Genomic DNA, 20769 nt, shown 5'->3' with positions numbered 1-20769 from the left:
CACCTCACCCCATCTCCACGATGTCCCCTCTGTGCAGGGTCACCCAGGCTGCCCCTCCTTCCGGCTGCAGTGAGAGGCAGCTTCAATCATTCATCTTAATGTCTCTATTAAGCAGGGTTATGACCAGGAGGAGACAAGAAACAAGGTCTTTTAGTGTAAAACCAGGGCTCCCAGGGCTTGGCCCCAGGGGACTCCTCATGGGCCCTGCTGCTGACTCCCCATTCTTGCTGCTGGAGGTGACTGGGGTTCCAGATGGGGCAGGCTGATTCCGCCCTGCACTTGCTGTCTTCTGCCTTCTCTTGATCCTTCTAAGTGCCTGCTCAGAGCTTTCATTTCCAATGAGAAGAGCAATGACTCGGCATTTGGTGGCAGCTGTCTTTGTGTTAGGCTGGCATCCTGACATGGGGGCACTGTCCTCATCACCATCTCACCACACACCAGCAATGTGGAGGCAACTATAGCCTTTGCCATTGAACCCTGGCACCAGAGGGGCTCAGAGTCTGGGCACAGAGCCTAGGGAATAACAAGAGGATTTCTGATTATAGAAACAGCCAAGGAGAAATACTAACAAGACTAGACCTAATAGAGGGGTTTAGGAGCCATCAGTGGAATCCACGTGGGCTCAAGGCCAGATCTGAGCTCAGGGCAGCATCCTCACCTCTGCCCGTCCATGGAAAGGAGACTGTGGGCAGCAAAAAGGCCTCGCACCTGGAGAGATGAACTGAGACTCCTGGAGAACCAGAATCCAAAGGGCATGATCCAGAAAATATTCAGAAGGCTGCAAGGGAGCCGTGTGCACAGGCTCACCCTTCCAGGCACAGGTCCCAAATGTTATTAATAGCACCACTAAGAACAGGAGTCCTTGAATCAATGGGCATGGGGAGATTCAGATGTGGAACACACAGGGGTATGAGCACAGAAGGGAGAGACGGGCCACCCAACACAGCTGGTTGGCCATGGTCCTACTGATCCTCAGCTCACTGCCTTCTATTTCCCAAGTCCTGGGAGGAGACTTGATGGTCATTGAATGGCTTTGACCCCCACAAAAGAAGAAGGGTGCCAACAGAGGAGTCCCCTGCTTATAAGCAGAGAGTGTGGAGGATCATTCAGGGCCTGGGAAGGGTTGGGGGAGCAATAAGAGAAAGACTCCAATTTGGGCTTAACTGATGCTTTCCAAGAGCCTGTTGTGAGCCAGGCAAGTTCCCAACCACGTCCTCTCCTGGGTAGGCTTCCTTGAGGGGCTGGCAAGGAGAGGAAGCTCAAGCTGTGGAGCCAGGCAACACTGGGCTCACATCCTGGCTCTGCTCCCTCTAAGCAGAGTGATCCTGAGCAAGTCATTGCTGCTCCCTGAGCGTGTTTCCCCCCTTGTTGTTTAATTTATTAAGGAGTAAATGAAGTGGCAAATGTTTAGCTTAGCACAGGACCTGCAACTCAGTGGAAGGAACAAAGAGGGAAGAACTGGGAGTTTCGGTCCACCTCATGCACTGGCAGGAAGCCTCTATGCCTACAATGCAGGGGGCCTTTCCCAAGCTTCTCCTTGCAGGCTGTGGGTGGAGGGCCCTTGACCTAGAAGGACTGTGGAGCAGGGGGGCTCTGGAGGGAGTGCCAGAGCAGCTGAGGGCAGCACAAAGTCAGAGTGAGTTAGTACTGGTCCCAGGGGCTACATGAGCAAAGCAGCCTTTTACACAGATATCCAGGGAACAAGAAATACCAGCAAGGAAGTTGCCCCATTAATAAATAAGAAGGCGGGAAATTAATGACGGCCTGAAAATGGCTGAGCTACTGAACTCGTTCTTTAAATCTGTCTTTAACAAGAAAAATAAAGAGAAGAGATTTGGCCAATTAGGAGGTAATGAAGACATTGTAGAAATAGCACCTGACAAGAGCACACATGAGGAGGGGGCTGAATGGCCTTGACCCCTAGAAGAAGGGTGCCCACAGGGGCTGTCCTGCTTTTGAGAGGATCATTCAGGGCAAGAATAAGGATGGGGAGACTCCGGTTTGGGCTTAACTGATGCTTCCCAAGAGCCTGTTGTGAGCCAGGCAGGATACCGCACCTTCTCTGGAGGCCAGGAATGAATGTGAGCCAGGGGAGCTGAAAGGAGAGCTAGGGCTAGGCCCGGACTTATTTGGGGTCATCCCTTTTAGGAATTTATTCCTAAGGGAAAAAGAGAGGAACAAGAGAAGAGGCATTAGAAGGCAAGAGAAAGAAAGCAAAAGGACAGACCTGAGCCCTAGAGGAATAAAGAGAGAGGTAACTGCTTATGGGCAAATTAGAGATGGTGTTCAGGCAGCGTAGGGAAGTGGAGAGGGGGGTGGTGGGGGGGTGGGAGGGAAAAGGGCCATTCTATAAACGACCAGGAGAGCCACGCTGCCTGCCACCCTGGCCTAGCTCTGGGCCCTCCATGGAGGTGCAGATGACCACCCAGGCACCAGAAGAGCAAACTCAGAGTGACCCTGGGGAAGAAAATGAGGGGGTGGGAACGCAGGTACGATTCAGCCCCAGCCCATCCCCTCTTGCACACAAATAATCCTTATCCATAGCCAGGATGGAGGCCCTGTGCTCCCCTTCCTTTCCCAGGCCAAGGCCCATATCACCTGAAGTCCCTGGGTGCTGCCTTTGAGCTAGCCCCACTGCTCGGGGAAGCTAAAGCCCACAGCCTCCCCCCCCCCCACCCTACCCAAGGACAGAGCTGGTCTGACCCAAGAAGTTCACCAGCTCCAGGGTGAACTAGATTGCTCCCCAATCTAGTCCCAGGATGCAATCCAAAGTGGCTGGACTATAATAACGCTGACACCGCCGGCCGGGGATGGGTGGGGGTGTGGGCGATGACACCGCAGGAGAAGGGGAGGGCAGCCTGTGATGAATAGGGCAGCCAGAGCCTCGTTAGAGGGGTGCAAAGAAGACGGCCGCTGCAGGACCAACCCCGGGCCTGATTTATCATCTTCAGAGCTGCTCTGAGCAAGAGGGGTTAAGTAGCAAGTTAATGAAATCTGCAGATGCTGCTAAATGGGGGAGAGCTGAGAGCACCCAGCCTGGAGACCGAGCAGGAGGCAGGTGGCAGGTTGGCTGCTGAAGGAGAGAGACTCATCTGGAGGGGGAGAGACCACCGCCATATCCCAGCTGATAGCGAGATCCCATCATAGTGTCTGAAATCCAGCTCTGGCCAGCTGGGGAGAAAGGCTAGGCAGCCAGCAGGGACGCAGGAAGAAGCAAGGTCCTGTCTCAGGGGTGTTCCCAGTCAGACTTCACAGCCCCTGGCCTACGTCTGGTGGGCCTCATCCACCACTGGGCAGCCCCTGAGCCCCAAAGCCAGGGAGGGAAACCAGGCCTCTGTCGCCTCTTCTCCCAGCCTGCGTGGCGAAACAAGTAAGCACAGTTCTCTGTGATAAGTGCTGTTGAGCAGCACAAAGGAGGGAGCAATTAATTCTGACAGGGGAGGGCAGCAAGGTCAGCATGACATTAAAGCAAGGCTTGAAAAATAAGGATTTCACCAGGCGGAAAAGGAGACTGGGCAGAAGGAACAGCATGAGGCAAGGCCAGGAAAAGCACACGGCAAGTGGAGGGGACTGAGAGCTGACACGGTAGAGACTCCTGCCCGGGGGAGGCAGCAGCAAGAAGGAGCCTGCCAAAGCTGAGGCCCGCCAGAGCAGCAGGTGCAGGGCCTAGCACAGCCTGAAAGAGCAGGCTGGGCGGTGCAGGGCCCGCAGAATCCTCACCACTGCTTCTGCATGCCAGCTGCATCCGCTGCTCCCGCAGGGCCTCCAGCGTCAGGCTGCCACGAGGACTGCAGAATAGCATCCATGTTCAGCCTTTGGCACAGGCCTGTATGCACTAAGTGCTCACCAAATGCAAAGTGTGATGATTTGGGTGTTACTATTCATAGGCTGAACTAAAAGCCCTGGGCCAGGAGTCCGACGGCAGGAGCAGAGGCACCGAGACTCGCAGGGAATGGCGGAGCGCTGCGCAGGCAGGTGGCTACCTCAGAAGTTGAAACTTGGGCCCGTGTCCCAGAAAGTAAGCAGCAGCTCTAATGAGAAGGCAGGATGGGGTGCTGCTGAGAACCTGAGGGGCTGCAGGCCTCTGAGAAGGGGAACACTAACACACAAGCTCATATCAAAGGGAGCTTGCAGGCCAAACAGCCCATGCCCTGTGCCGGCCCCAGGGGACAGCTCTGGACAACAGTTCACACCTTAGGGACAAATGGCCGAGCCGCCCTACCGTCCTCCTGCCCCCAGGACCATCTCGTGCAGATGAATACCCCCGCTGCCATTGCTGTGCTCTGTTCTCTGCTCAAACTCTAAGCAGCCACCTCCTCCTGGTAGAAATGCCCTCCCAGAGGGAAGTGGCCACGGGGTGGTGGCAAGACATCTGCTTCACTCCTTGCATTCTGTATCAGCTGCTTCCACGAATACTTGCTGCATGAAGGACTGAAGGAGCTAGGAGAAATCCTGATGCTCTGTAGCATAGCGCGGCTCACCCATAACTAGAAATCTCTCCCGCTCTCCTTTCTCTCTCTCTCCCCCCTCCCTCTCTCTCCCTCTCTCTCCCTCCCCCCCCTCCCCCTCTCTCCCTCTCTCTCCCTCTCTCTCCCTCTCCCCCCCCTCTCTCTCATACACACACACACACTCTTCTTTCTTCATTCTATCTCATGGCAGCAGGCATGAAGACAATGGATAATTGTGTGGCTATTTAGAGAATAAGCCTTGGAAGCAGAGTTTTAGGATTCAGACTTTCTTCCACTATTCACCAGCTCCATACTCCTAAGGAAGCTACTTAACTACCCTAAGTCTCAGTTTCCTCCTCTATAAAATGGGTATAACAATATCTACTTCATAGGTCATTTGGATTAAATTAATAATACATGCAAAGGGTGTAGAGCAGTGCCTGACACACAGAAATTAATTGTTAACACAGAATAAAATTAAAACCAGAAAGTTTTAATAAAATTAAACCAGAAAGCCTCTGAATTCTCTCCTCATCTCCACTATGTCTCTTCATATCTTCTCTGTGGACCTGTATTTTCCCCGCTCCTAAATGACTTCTCAGGAAGATCCTTTAACTTCTTAAAAAGATTTATTTATTTTTTTGAGAGGCAGAGTTAGAGAGAGAAGAAGAGACACAGAGAGAGAGTGAGAGATCTTCCATCAAGTGGTTTACTCCCCAGTTGGAGTGCCGATCTGAAGCCAGGAGCCAGGAGCCAGGAGCCAGGAGCCAGGAGCCAGGAGCCAGGAGCTTCTTCTGAGTATCCTATGTGGGTGTAGGGACCCAAGGACTTGGGCCATCTTCCACTGCTTTTCCAGGCCATCAGCAGGGAGCTGGATCAGAAGTGGAGGAGCCGGGACTCAAACTGGCACCCATATGGGATGTCAGCGCTGCAGGCAGAGGCTTAACCCACTAAGCCACAGCACTGACCCCGAGATCCTTTAACTTTGTTCCTTAATAAAAATTGGGTTCTGAAGCCTAGCAAGTCATAAGATTGGGCAGACCCCGCAGTCTTTGGCCAAAATCCTTCTCCCTCCATGGGCAGTGTGCATCCTATGACTAATCAACACTGGATATTGATACAGCTCCTGCCCCAACTTAGGTAATTTTCAAAGCCCATCCCAGCTCCAGAGCTCCCTAGGGATTGGTGAAGGCCTACGCTGGGACTGGATCACAGCTTGATTTCTCCCTCGGCACCAGTCCTGCCCCCTGCCTTCCACTAATGCTGAGCCCAAGAACATTCTCTAATAACCACCCTGCGGGTTCATCGTTGTCTTAGAATCTGCTTCCTGGGGAGCGTAAGCTATGCCACTCAGTAAACAAGAGAAGATCATTGCTATGGTCTGAATGCTTGTGTCCCCCAAAAATTTGTATGCTGAACTTAATTCTCAATATGAGGGCATTTGGGGGTGGGGCCTTTGGAAGGTGGTCAGAGCTTGTGGTCTCTGGGATCAGTGCCCTGTGAAAGGGGCCCCAGAGAGTTCGCTTGCTCTTCCTGCGAGTGAAGACACAGGGAGAAGAGAGCTACATGGCTATGGACGAGAACATGGGCTCCCACCGGACACTGAATCTGCCCATGGCTTAATATTGGACTTCTCAGCCTCCAAAACTGGAAGAAATAAACTCCTGTCATTTATAAGCCCCTTGGTCTAAGGAGCTAAGGACTAAACTAAGCCCAAAGGAACTAAGACAATTTCTATCCATGTTGAAGTTACATTCTAATCAGGGGAACAGGCAAAAAACAATACACATAGTGACTAAATGTGTTGGAAAATTACAAGCTCTTAGGACAATGAAAATCTGAGCAGGGTAAGAAAATGAGCAGCATCTGGGCACAGGGGAGGACAAGGACACAGTATTAAAGCACGTGTTGGTTGGGGCAGGTGTTTGGCAGCAGTTAGAGTGTCACTTGGGACACCTGTACCCCATACCACAGTGCCTGGGTTCAAGTCCAGCTCAGCTCCCAATTCCATTTTCCTGCTAATGTGTACCCTGGGAAGCACCAGGTGGTGGCTCAAATACTTGGGTCCCTGCCACCTATATGGGAGACCCAGATGGAGTTCTGAGCTCCTGGCTTCAGCCTGGTACAGCCCTGACTGCTGCAGGCATTTGAGGCATGAACCAGCAGTGGGAGACCACTGTCTCTCCTTGTGTCTCTGCATTTCAGATAAAAATAAATATTAAAAAAAAAAAAAATCAGAGGGCCAGCACTGTGGCATAGCAGGTAAAGCCACCGCTTGCAGTGCCAGCATTCTGTATGAGTGCCGATTTGAGTCCGGCTGCTCCACTTCAGATCCAGCTCACTGCTATGCCCTGGGAAAGCAGTGGAAGATGGCCCAAGTCCTTTGGCCCCTACACCCACATGGGAAACCCAAAAGAAGCTCCCAGCTCCTGGCTTCAGATCAGCACTGCTCTGTCCGTTTTGGCCATCTGGGGAGTGAACCAGCAAACGGAAGACCCCTACCCCCCCACCTCTGCCTCTTTGTAACTCTGCCTTTCAAATAAATAAATCTTTTTTTTTTGACAGGCAGAGTGGACAGTGAGAGAGAGAGACAGAGAGAAAGGTCTTCCTTTTGCCGTTGGTTCACCCTCCAATGGCCGCTGCGGCCGGCGCGCTGCAGCCGGCGCATCGCGCTGATCTGAAGCCAGGAGCCAGGAGCTTTTCCTGGTCTCCCATGGGGTGCAGGGCCCAAGCACCTGGGCCATCCTCCACTGCACTCCCTGGCCACAGCAGAGAGCTGGCCTGGAAGAGGGGCAACCGGGACAGAATCCGGCGCCCTGACCGGGACTAGAACCCGGTATGCCGGCGCCGCAAGGCAGAGGATTAGCCTGGTGATCCGTGGTGCCGGCCAAATAAATAAATCTTTTAAAAAATCAGATGTCAAGTTAAGCTGCATTGAAACTATGATATTTAAGCAAAATGTAAAAAAGATGAGAGAGTTGAACGAATGGCTATCTGGAGACATCACATGTGAAGGGATTAAAAAGAGCACTAACCTTAAAGCAGGAGACAATGTGTTTCAGAGGTATCTGGGAGACCAGTGGGCAAGAACGGGTATACAGAAGGAATGCTTTGAATAAAATGGGAACTGTTTGCTTGTTATCTGCCTCCAGGAAGTCCTCCCTAACTCTTGCAAGATTCAGTGCCACCTCTGTGTTCTCATAGCCTCCTTGGCTTCGCCAATGGTGGCACTTGTTACCCTGCATTTTAATTTTTATTGTCTGTGTTACTTAATTGTGAGGATATACTGAGACTGTGTTGATAATGAAGTAAAAGATAGAACCATGGGCCAGTGCTGTGGCGCAGTAGGTTAATCTTCTACCTGTGGGCCGGCATTTTATATGGTGCCGGTTCTAGTCTCAGCTGCTCCTCTTCCGATCCAGCTCTCTGCTATGACCTGGGAAAGCAGTAGAAGATGGCCCAAGTGCTTGGGCTGCTACACCCACGTGGGAGACCCGGAAGAAACTCCTGGCTCCTGGCTTTGGATTGGCTCATCTCTAGCCGTTGTGGCCATTTGGGGAGTGAATCAGCGAATGGAAGACCTTTCTTGCTGTCTCTCCTTCTCACTGTAACTGTACCTCTCAAATAAATAGGGGGGGGGGCATGCAATGAGACATCACAGAGACTATAAAAGCTTTGAGAATCAGAAGGTTTTCAGGATACAGTATAAGGCTAGACATTAGATGACTTCATTGCTGCCTCTGATTTTGGGCATTCATTGATCTCTGCTTTTATGTTTCACTTTTTTTCCCTAAAGATTTATTTATTTATTTGAAAAGAAATTACAAAGAAGGAGGGAGAGATAGAGGGACCGAGAGAGATTGATCCTCCATCTGCTGGTTCACTCCCCAAATAGCTGCAATGGCCAGGGCTGGGCTAGGCCAAAGCCAGGAGCCTGGAACTCCATTGGGTTTCTCACATGAGTGGCAGATTTTGGGCCATCTTCTGCCGCTTTTCCAGGCACATCAGCAGGAAGCTGAATCAGAAGTGGAGCAGTCAGGACTCAAATTGATGCTCAGAATGTCTGCATCGCAGGCACCCAAAATTATGCATGCCACCCATATGGGAGATCTGGATGGAGTTCCATGCCCACAGCTTTAGCTTAGCACAGCTCTGGCCATTGCATCCACTTGGGGAGTGAAGCAGCAGATGGAAGTTTGATCTCTCTCTTTCTCTTTCTCTCTCTCCCATCTCTTTCACTCTACCTTTGAAATAAATAAAATTACCTTCAGGCTGTGTTCATAAGGTATATATGAAGCAAATGAATTCTGTGTTTAGAATTGGGTCCCATCCCTAAAATATCTCATTAAGTATATGAAAATATCCCCAAATTTGGAAAGAACTCAAAATCCTGAACATTTCCAGTCCCAAGCATTTTGGATAGGGACATTCAGCCTATACTCTGTTATTGCTTCTACCTCATACTTCCAACAAAGATAAGTTTTTATTTCCCAAGGGAAGACATTTTATTGATAATTATTTCAGCCAATGAAGTCACTATGAAGGGTGTAGTTCCAAAACATTTCTGTGTTAGCAAAAAATACATGGTTATTAATTACTGAGCAAACAGGCCGCTGTATCTTCAGTCTCTGTACACCCCTTTGCTGTGGAGTTGAGGGGGGTAGGGAGGGAGAGAGGGAAGACAGGAGCATTGACTATAGTCAAGGGCTCTGTCATTTAAAACTCAAGCCAATCTTAATATATCCAGAATGGTGAAGCTGTCTGGTCGCCACCTCTAGGCACATGGGATCAATAAGAAGGTCAAGATGGAGACAGATGCCTGTGCATTTATGTGAATGCAGACGTGCGTGAGGTTGGAGGCTCAGTCACGAGACCTGGCCTTACACTCTCCTGAGCCCCTCTGTGTGCCCTCCAAGCTGGCATCCAGACTGGGACTGAAGATGAATAGAAAGCGAGGGTCTTCTCTGGGACCTGCTTTACCAGGGAGGACTCACAATCGCACAGATCATGAGGTTTGGGGGAGAGAAATGAGAGTGACTGCCTTCATCCAGGGAAGCCAAGGAGGCAGAGGGGGAGGTGGGCAGGGAGAAGGAATTAAGAGAATGGAGGTCAGGTGGAGTCCCTGATGCAAGCTGAGCCCTCAGTAGACCAGACAAGGAACAGGGAGAGGGCCACTCTTTGCCAGAGCACCAGGGTGGCCTGAGCTATGGGTGGGAACTCAACAGCTTCTCTCTAGGGCTTTCCGGAACACACGAGCCAAACCTCTGGGCTCCCCGCAGGTAACCCCCACTGCCACAAAGCCTTCTCTCCCAGGGAGCACCCCATGGCAACACCAACTCCCCCTTTACTCTGCACAGCACCTGGTGGCTTTGAGGCATCCTTGTCAAGGGAGAAATTTTTACCCAGGAGGCCAATGTTCTCTTCCCCCTGCCTTTAGCTAGGAGTTTCCTTTGAGGAAATGGTAGTGCCACAGGCACCACCAGGGGGCACTAGGGCCTCTAGGCACCAGGGGCCAAGGGAAATGAAGTCTCAGCATGGAGGAGGCCCGGGGCCAGGTGCTGAGCACCCTGCAGCAGCTCCTTCCAGCAAGACCTCGGAGCTGCAGACCAATAAGACTGTGTGGCTGGCTTATCTCTAAGGAGAAATGAGAGGGCTGGGCCAAAGAGCCCTATTTCTGTCCAGCCCTACACTACCTGCCATAAAATTAAATGATCACAATGAGTACATTAATTACCTGACATGAATGCTTTAACATAACAAAATTATTAGCCATTCTAGATTTAGTGTTTGTACAGCACTTTATATTTGCAAGGGCGTTGCAATAACTTACCCTGCTGAGGGTGCGTTTCAGGCCCTGAACGACATCCCGAAAGGATTTCCTCCGGCCAGCCAGCGGGCTGGCCTCTGCCGCAGCTGGTCCTTGCGCTTCTTGCCTTCACTGACTGCTTTTCTTCTGCTCCAGCTTCCACTTGACGTCTCCTCCTGGCAGCCCTCTCAGCTGTTCACCGATTCCCTTTAATCTCAGAGGCCCATGAGACGGTTTCTTCACCTGCTCTCAGGTTGTCTACCTGATCCCGTGTTGGAATGGAAGAGCTCAAAGGGGGCAGCCATGGATGGATGGGGCTAGCCTTGGTGCCAAGCAAGTTTCTCTCGGGTTCTGTGGGATGTGGCTGCTGGTATAGACACACGATGGGCTCTGCACACCACAGGAACTGACTGTGTGTGCCACCCAGTCATTTGCAGAATATTCACTGCACCCACACCAGAGCCAGCCCCGAGCCCTTGGGGACAATGGCCTTGAGGAGACTCACCACTGTGCAGACTCAGGTCCAGACTGGGTGGGATAGCATAGGAAACCTCACTAGTAAAAGCCACTGCAGTGGCTTGGGTGTGCAATCTGCCTCCTGGAGAGAGAGATCAAAGCCCAGTTGATGGATGTCTGTGTACCCAGCTCTCCCTGCTTGCTTTCATCTGCCTTCCTGAAAGAGGAGTAAACATTCAGCTCGGGAGCACTGCAGGTGTTCCCTTCAGGAGCAGAAAGGAGTATCAGTGAGAGCAGACAAGACCACCAATGAAGGTGTCCACAGGGCTTGGGGGGAGGGCTCCAGCGGGATCAAAATGCAGGGTGTTTGCAGTAGCAGTCCCAATATCTGCCCCTCAGCCTTGGGACAGCAGCAATTTGGTAGGGAGGCAGCTGGGGAGACTTATCTGGAAGCTTGTACGATAAGATCAACAAACTTGTGAAAATGGAGAAAATGTCAATTTTCTATGTGAAGTTTATTATGGTGCATGATAGCATGGTTAAGAGCAGAACCCTGGGGCTGGATTGATGGGGTTCAATGCCAGCTTCGCCATTAGCCAGCTGGGTGGCCCCGGGCGATGGCTTTGGCTGCTCTGTGACTCAGTTCCCTCACCTGTAAAATGTGGATGACTGTAGTATCCACCTCTAAATTGGCTGTGAGGATTGCCTGAGCGCATGCAGCTGAAGCAGTCAGCATGGAGTCAATCCTTGGTAAGGACCAGCTTCTGTTATTTATTGGGAGAGCCTTGGAGGCTGCTTATGGCACCTTCGCTGGGCATCTGGGAGGAAATTTCCAAGGAGAGGAATTCAAAATTTGGGCTTACGGTGGTATGTATGGTGGGGTGCTGAAGAGACTCATGATACAGTCCAGAGAATCCCACTGTGAAAGGGGTCGTGTGGGGGAAAGCATTGAGTTCTGAGTAAGCAAGGGCCTTCACCCTTCTGTGTGCATTAAGGTGGGGACAGGTGCCACTAATACCTCCTTTGGACTGTATGGTACATCTGAGAGTAGTTTGGGGGGAGGGGACAGCATTTGGTCTAGCGGTTAAGATGCTGTGTTCCACATTGGAGGGCTGGAGTTTAATATCCACTCTGGCTTCTGACTCCAACTTCCTGCTAATGCACACCCCCAGCAGGCTGCAATGGTGGCTCAAGTGCTTAGGCTACTGTCATCCATAGGAGAAACCTGGACTGTGTTCCCAGCTCCTGGCTTTGGCCTGGCCCAGTCCCTGGCTGTTGTAGGCATTTGGGAAGTGAACCAGTGAATGGAAGATCCCTCTGTCTCTCTGCCTTTCCAAAAAAAGGGGAGGAGTGAGTTATCAGGGCACTACTAGTAGTGGGACAATGGCTTCTTTTGTTTTGCAAGCAGTCTGGAACTCCTATGGAAGGAGGTGCAGGAGGGTGGGGAGGACAGGCTGTTAAAGCAGTGGGCAGGCAGTCCTGTACCCTTATACCTACCTGGACATTAAGCCTCAGCAGCGCAACCCCTGGCTTCAAAACTGAGAGATTTGGCATCAAGTGCTAGCTCTTCCCCCATGCTCAGGACTCAAAGCAGGCCCACCCCACTCACCCTGTGTGAGCAGCAAAAGACCAAAGAACGTGCTCAGCCCAGGAGGTTCACATTCTTCCTTGGAACAGCATTTTCAGGAAGACTTGTGATTATCAATCAGAAAGCCAATTAGGAAACTTTGACCTGTAGTTGAGGAGTCTCCAAAGATAATCCACCTTTGTTGTTGTTGTTGTTGTCAATAGCATAATTTTTATTCAGGAACAACAAAAACAAAAACCTTCCAACCACACACAGGAGGGTTATGGGTATGGGAAGGTATGTGTCAAATTCAGCCCTGGCCCCAGCCCATGTGGTTTTTGACAGCAAGATAGGGTAAGGGATAATGGCCCCAAAACAAAAATGGTATATGTAGGTATGGTAAAGAGAGGGGTGCAAAAGCTATGGAGGCTGGGGGAGGGTCAGGCTGGGTCAGTACTGGGAACTCAGCAGATGGGAGACCATTTCACATTTCTTACTGATCAAACCACTGTGGACACCTTCACTGACCATCAGTAAGACTAGCATCTTGGCAGTCATGGTGACAGTGACACAAGTGGGGGCTCCATTAGTGCTCTTAGTGCAAAGATCTGTGGTAAATTCCTCATCTTGTAGCAGTGAGTACCAAATCACAGAACATTTCTGTCCCCCAAGTCTTCAAAAACTTGACTGGTCTTTGCCAACCAGGACATCAACCTTAGCTGGCGTGACGTTGACAAAGGTTTCCCTGGAGATGGCAGCCCAGTTGGAGAGCAAGTCCTTGCGGACAGCATTAGTCACGTCCTCACAGGTCCTGTCCACCATGAGGTTGTCAATGTAGGCATTCCACCCAGTCATGGCACTGCTGCAGGGGCTGAAGGCTGGGCTCGGGCTGCCTCAGTTTGCTGGGTGGGGGAAGGCAGAGAGCTCAGGATCACCAGCTGCCTTCTGGACTGCAGCTCTGCTAGCCGTTTGGCTGGTTCATTTTTGCTGTGACTTGAGTGCGTCTACCACTTGGTAGCCACTGCTTTGATTGTGCTTTGTGTTCAGAATGGTACTGGTAAAGTCATGCTTTAGCTCTTGCTACAATTTGTTGAAGAAATGCCTCAGAATTTTAATCCCACAAAAAGTCTAAAATTTCCTTTGCAAGCTCTGCTTTTGGACCCAGCATTGTGACTCAGGGGGTTGAGCTGCCACTTGCAGTGCTCCCATCCCATATGGGTGCTGTTTCAAGTCCCAGCTGCTCCACTTCCAATCCAGCTCCATGATAATGTTCCTGGGAAAGCAGCAGAAGATGACCCAAGTGTTTGGACCCCTGACACTCATATGGGAGACCAGGATAGAGTTCCAGGCTTCTGAGTTTGGCCTGGCGCAGCCCCAGCCATTGGGGCCATCTGGGGAGTGAACCAGTAAATGGAAGATCTTACTTTGTGCGTGTGTTTGTGTGAGTATATCTGTCTGTTTCTCCCCTTCTCTCTGTAACTCTTCCTTTTAAATAAATAATCTTTTTTTTTTTTTTTTTTGACAGGCAGAGTGGACAGTGAGAGAGAGAGAGAGAGAGAGAGAAAGGTCTTCCCTTGCCGTTGGTTCACCCTCCAATGGCCGCCGCTGCAGCCGGCGCACCGCGCTGATCCGATGGCAGGAGCCAGGAGCCAGGTGCTTTTCCTGGTCTCCCATGGGGTGCAGGGCCCAAGCACCTGGGCCATCCTCCACTGCACTCCCTGGCCATAGCAGAGAGCTGGCCTGGAAGAGGGGCAACCGGGACAGAATCCGGCGCCCCGACCGGGACTAGAACCCGGTGTGCCAGCGCCGCAAGGTGGATAAATAAATAATCTTTTAAAAATTGTGCAAACTGAACAAATGGAGATGTCTATGGTGCTGTTACAGTCACTCCTGTTCAATTACGGCTGAATAAGATGAGGATAGTGTGCTGCTGTGGGCTTCATCTTCAACATCATCTTGTGTCTTCTTAAAATGAATTACTATTTGTAAGAGGCTGATTTCTTTGGGGGTATTATCCCCATAAGCTTTTTGTAAAGCATCAGTAATTTCACTATCCTTCCACCCAAGGTTCACTATAAATTTGATGTTTTTTCTTGCTTCAATTTTAGCAGAATTCACGTTGCTCTAAGAGGGGCTTTTTCAAACTGATGTTTAAAATCAGCCTTCTTAGTCTTCAAACTAAGTCCTATTCAGACATGTTGTAACGAGGTGGCTTGAGTTTTTTTGGTGCAACAATTTCTTGAATTCCATGCACAGTTTTCCATGATGGGCATTTTCCGTGAACTTTTTGCAGACCTCTTTTCCTATGCTCCTTGCCAGGCCAGTCTCTCTGCTTTGATTGTCCCGCTGTTGCCTGGCTCTTGTTTCCGTCCACATGTGTCTGACAAACCAGTCTTCCATGCCTAAAACCCTGCAACAAACCTCTTATACTATCAGCTGCTGATTTGTCATACATTGTCTTGCATGGTTCGGTAGTTTTTTCTTCAAGTTAGTCTTCTCTTCCCAGTTGAAACTGCTGTAATTAGTACTTAGAACTTAACAAGCATAGGGGCCAGTGTTGTGATGTGGAGAGTAAATGCTGTCCATGACGCTGGCATCCCATATGGACATGGGCTGGAGTCCCAGCTGGGCCCCTGCCACCCATGTGGGAGACCCGGTTGAAGCTTCTGCCTTCTGGCTTCAGCTGGGCTCAGCCTTGGCTGTTGAAGCCAACTGGGGAGTGAACCAGCTGAAAGATCTCTTTCTCTGTCTCTCCCTCTCTCTCTGTAACTCTGACTTCCAAATAAATAAATAAATCTCAAAAAAGAAAAAATACTTAGAAGTATAAATTGCCCTTGAGGAGATTTAACTTAATCAACAGGTGATGAAAATAACCCAAATCTTCTGGGCCCTCTGAGAATGGCTCTTTGACTACTAATCAGGGTATTAACACATCTAATGAAAGAGAGCTCTAGTGTGGTCTGCAATGCAACCTGGCACAGAGAAAAGTGAGAGAGATTAACTTTAACCGAATGCATCCAGCACCTCCATTGAAAGAAACTGGAAACACAGCAACCAAAGCATTTCAATTGCTATCGCATCTGTCTGCATGGCTATTTCTTTCCTCTGTTTGATGAGAGGCCCACCTCCATGTGGGCTATACTTCTCTAGTTAAAATATCCAGCAATCTGCCCATTTTGCTCTCTTACATGAAAAATTCTCCCCTTTTTCTTATGAATTCTGGCAACACCATCAGAGTATTGGTTTACTAATTTAAAAACATTTTTTCCTTTCCTTTATTTTATTTGAAACACAGAGAGAGAGAAATCTTCCATCATCTGGTTCACTTCCTGAATGCCCTCAACAGCCAGGGGTGGGACATGCCAAAGTCAGGAGTCAGGAACTCCATCTGGGTCTCCCACAAGGGTGGCAGAGGTCCGAGTACTTGAGCCATCATTTGCTGCCTCCCAGGTTGCTCATTCCAGAAAGCTGGACCAATAGCAGAGGAGCCAGGATTCAAACCAGACACTCCAACATGGAATGTCAGTGTCCCAAGTGGTGAATGCCTACCTGGTTTACTAATTCTGCTTCCCACACGCCTGTAGACTGAGATGGGCTACCTCTGAAAAGTTCTCATTCTGGTCAATGGGAAATTATAGCTGCTGTGTGAATGAGTGGGCTGATAGTATGATTTATACTTTTGAACTTACTCTCTGTGTTTATCTAAATCTTACAATTTTGGTTTCTGTGAATTTGCTAATTTAAATCTTTTAAAATTTACTTCTTTAATTTATTTGAGAAGGGAAGATGGAAAGAGGGGGAGAGGGAGAGGGAGAGGGAGAGAGAGAGAGAGAATCTGATCTGCTGATTCACTCCCCAAATGCCAACAACAAATGAAACCAGAACCAAGAAACTTAATCTGGGTCTCCCATGTGAAGGCAGGGACCCAAATACTTGAGCCATCACCCGCTTCCTTCCAAAGTGCACTTTAGCAGGAAGCTGGAATCCAGAATGGAGCCAGGACTTGAACCCAGGCGCTCTGATATCGCATGTTGGTGTCTTGATTGCTGCACCAAAGGCCTCCATGAATTCTGACAGTCAATCAAATAGTTAAATGAAAAAGATAAAATTATATGGCAGAAGAAAAAAATTTCCTTAAATTTTGTCGTTGAAATTCTCCTTTTAAGTAAGAAATGAGATCTAGAAGTTGTAAAGGAGAAAAAAAGTTGTAAAGCTATGCAAAGAAAATACTATAAATAAACTTGAAAGACATTGATAGCTTGGGTCACATATTGGTAACATATATAATAAATAAAGGATTAATAGTAATAATATATAAAGAAAACATAATAACAAATAAGGAAATGACAAAGGAAAGATGAGTAAACTGTATGAATGAAAAAAGTCACAGAAAATATATCAATATTAATATGTCCAATAAAAATGTGAAAAATGGCTCAAGTTCACTTTTAGAACTCTAAAGTTCACTAAAGAAAAGAAATTAAAATAGCAGGCACCTAATAGTCTTTCTGTAAGACTGATGTAATTTTTTTCTGCCCCGAGATTGATGTACTTTTAGAAAGATACTTGAGAAGGCGTTTTAGTTCGGGCTGCTGTTACGAAGTACAGCATCATATACAGCATCATATAGTTGTGGCTTATTAACAGGCTGGCAGTGTGTGATCAGGGCTCTGGTGGGGACCTTGGTGAAAAGAAAGTAAGGGAGCTCTCCAGGGTCTCTTGTAAATGACCTCCCAAAGGCCCCACTGCCTAACTCTATCCCTTTGGGAGTTTCAATTGCTTACCTTTTTTTTTTTTAATTAAAAATGTGCTTTAATTAATTTCTTGTTTTATTTATTTGATTATTTATGTTAAAGGTCATGTGGCAGAGGGTGGGGAAGGTGTGAAAAGAGAGAGAGAGAGAGAGAAATCTTGCATCCACTCTGGTTCATTCCCCAAAGACCCACAACAACAAAGGCAAAATGAGGCCAAAGCCAGGAACAAAGCATTTCAACTAGTTCTCTCACACGAGAGGCATGGACCAAAGTACTTGCTGTGTGCATCCCAAGTGATGGCTTAACTCATTATGGCACAATGCTCATGCCTGGGTTTTAAAAAAATTATTTATTTACTTGTTTATCTATTTTGAAAATTGGAGAGAGAGAGAGAGAGAGGGCGCTCTTTGATTTGCTGGTTCACTCCTCAAATGCCCACAACAGTCAGGGCTTGTCCAGGATGAAGCAGGGAGCTGGGCACTCAGTCTTGGAATAGGCACCAACCACTTAAGCCATCACCTGCTGACTCCCAGGATCTGCATTAGGAGGCACTGGAATTGGGGGCAGAGCTGGGACCAGAACCCAGGTGCTCCAGAGTGGGATAAACATCCCAAGCATTAAGCCAAAAGCCTACCCTGGGAATTTGAATTTCAGTAAATGAATTTGAGGAAGACACAGATATTCAGTTGTTGCTGTTGTTGTTGTTGTTGTTTTGACAGGCAGAGTGGACAGTGAGAGAGAGAGAGAGAGAGAGAGAGAGAGAGAGAAAGGTCTTCCTTTTGCTGTTGGTTCACCCTCCAATGGCCGCCGCGGCCAGCACGCTGGGGCCAGCGCATCGCGCTGATCCAAAGCCAGGAGCCAGGTACTTCTCCTGGTCTCCCATGCGGGTGCAGGGCCCAAGCACTTGGACCATCCTCCACTGCACTCCCTGGCCACAGCAGAGAGCTGGCCTGGAAGAGGGGCAGCCGGGACAGAATCCGGCACCCCGACCGGGACTAGAACCTGTTGTGCCGGCGCCGCAAGGCGGAGGATTAGCCTATTGAGCCACGGCACCGGCCAGATATTCAGTTCTTAACACAGGAGTATGTTACTGCTATTTATTTAAAAATGGATTGTCTTTAACAAAATTGATGAGAATGTGCAGAAACAGCTATTCTCAAATTGGAGAATGGATTGGAGCAGCTTCCTTTGGAGGATCATCTGGAAAAAATGTATCAAAACGTGGCTCTTGCTGTTATACTTGAAGGACAACTAGGTTAAGAATAAAATTCATGGGCTTCATTTTCTTCCCCCTTAGAACCTTGAAATCATTGTTTGCTCCAGCAGTTTTCTGATAGTGAGAGCTGCTTTAGTTCTTTTAACCCAGGATCTTCATTCATCTCTTGGGTGGTTTAATTTCATCTCAAGTATGTTTCTCCCCAGGAAGGGGTCATGTGTTCTTTAATCCTCAAAATCTTTTTAAAGTTAAAATTTATTTATTTTAATTTTATATGAAAGGCAGAGATACAGAGAGAGAGAGTGTGTGTGTGTGTGTGTGTGAGAGAGAGAGAGAGCAAGAGATAGAGCACTTCCATTCACTGGTTCACACTCCAAATATCCACAACAGCCAAACTGGACTAGCTTGACGCCAGGAGCCTAGAACTGAGTCTGAGTCTCCCACGTGGGTGGCAGTGACTCAAGTACTTGAGCCATCATCTGCTCCCTCCCAGGGTGTGCATTGGCCAAAATCTGGATCTGAGAGGGAGCTGGGACTCAGGCTAGGCACTCTAATTATGGGATGTAGGCTTCCCAAGCAGTGATTTAAATTCTGTGTTAACCAACCACCCCACAAATATCTTTGTCTTTATACAACGGTACTCTAAAAAGTTCATGGATATGGAATTAAAAGCTAAGTTTATCTGGGCACAAAATGTTTTGATGCCAGTGCATGGATGGGTCTTCAAAGAGTTCATGAAGAACATGTATTATGATAAACCTATGCAAAGATTTCAAAATTTTCCTCTGTTATATATTAAAATAACTTTTCTTTTTTACATTTATTTATTTATTTGAAAGGCCGAGTTACAGAGAAGCAGAGAGAGAGAGACAGAGGTCTTCTATCTGCTGGTTTACTCCCTAGATGGCTTGCAATGGTGGGAGCTGTGCCAATCTGAAGCCAGGAGCCAGGAGCATCTTATGGGTCTCCCACATGAGTGCAGGGCCCAGGGACTTGGGCCATCTTCTGCTGTTTTCCCAGGCCATAGCAGAGAGCTGGATCAGAAGTGGAGCAGCCGGGACTTGAACCGGTGCTCGTGTAGGATGCAGGGACTGCAGGTGGCAGCTTTACTCTCTGTGCCACAACACCTGCCCCTAAAATAACTTTTCTTTTTAATTTGTTGCATCCTTCTAGGATACCAAGTTTCCTTTGAATGTATTATCACTATGTGTCTTCTATTTTTAAAATTTTTTTAAAAATTTTTAGAGAATTGATTTTTGTCTCTGATTCACTGTGATTGAATCAATAATTTCTTCACTTATTTGTAAGTTATATTACAGTGTTGCTTAAGACCCGGATTTGTTTTCTTTGCCTACAATATTATTTTTCCAATTTCATTCTATTGTTCTACATACTGTCTTTGAAGTCTCTTATTTAATTCATGATTTAAAAAGAAGTCATGGACAGTTTTTCTTTTCCTCTGGTTATATTTTCTTTTTTTTTTTTTTTTCTTTTTTTTTTTTTTTTTTTTTGACAGGCAGAGTGGACAGTGAGAGAGAGAGACAGAGAGAAAGGTCTTCCTTTTGCTGTTGGTTCACCCTCCAATGGCCGCCGCGGCCGGCGCACCGCGCTGATCCGGTGGCAGGAGCCAGGTGCTTTTCCTGGTCTCCCATGGGGTGCAGGGCCCAAGCACCTGGGCCATCCTCCACTGCACTCCCTGGCCACAGCAGAGGGCTGGCCTGGAAGAGGGGCAACCGGGACAGAATCCGGCGCCCCGACCGGGACTAGAACCCGGTGTGCCGGCGCCGCTAGGCGGAGGATTAGCCTAGTGAGCCGCGGCGCCGGCCCCTCTGGTTATATTTTCTTAACACTGTCTTCTCTATTTCTTGCATGCCATAATTTCTTTCTGCTATATCTTGAATGGGATTTGGCTTCCAAACTCATGCAAATGTGTAATTTTCGAAGTCCTTAGTTAATGGGATTGAGAGGGTGGAGACTGATCTATTTATGGTATTTTAGGAGGTGGGCTTACTGAGAGGTCCCTCCTTCATTGGGGGTGTACCTCAGAAGGTCATTCCCACAAGAGAGTTGGTTGTAAAAGAGAACTTGAGCTCTGCCTCCATCTCTCCCTGCTTCCTGGGTCTCCATGCAATCATTCCTGTGCCCAGGGTTCACAACTGCTATCCTCCAGCCTCACCAGATGGCTGAACTAGTGAGGCTCACCAGATCTTGTACTGTGAACCTCCAAAACCATGAGCCAAAATGAATCTCCTTTCTTCATAAGCACTTTGCCTTAGACATTTCATTGTAGTAACAAAAAGTTTACTAGGCTGGCGCTGTGGCTCACTTGGCTAATCCTCCACCTGCAACACTGGCACCCCGGGTTCTAGTCCCGGTTGGGGTGCCGGGTACTAGTCCCGGTTGCTCCTCTTCAAGTCCAGCTGTACTGTGGCCCGGGAATGCAGTGGAGGATGGCCCAGGTGTTTGGGCTTCTGCACCCACATGGGAGACCAGGAGGAAGTACCTGGCTCCTGGCTTCAGAT

The 20769-nt window shown here is 48.7% G+C and overlaps 1 pseudogene; it reads right to left on the bottom strand.

Moving 5' to 3' along the window:
* Positions 1 to 12727: 12727 nt before the first annotated feature.
* Positions 12728 to 13132, bottom strand: LOC100350414 (profilin-1 pseudogene; annotated as a pseudogene).
* Between the last annotated feature and the right edge of the window lie 7637 nt (positions 13133 to 20769).

This window comes from Oryctolagus cuniculus, chromosome 7 (genome assembly GCF_964237555.1).
Source record: "Oryctolagus cuniculus chromosome 7, mOryCun1.1, whole genome shotgun sequence".
NCBI lineage: Eukaryota > Metazoa > Chordata > Mammalia > Lagomorpha > Leporidae > Oryctolagus > Oryctolagus cuniculus.
The sequence above is the reverse complement of the archived record's forward strand: the minus strand, read 5'-3'. Positions and strand labels throughout refer to the sequence as shown.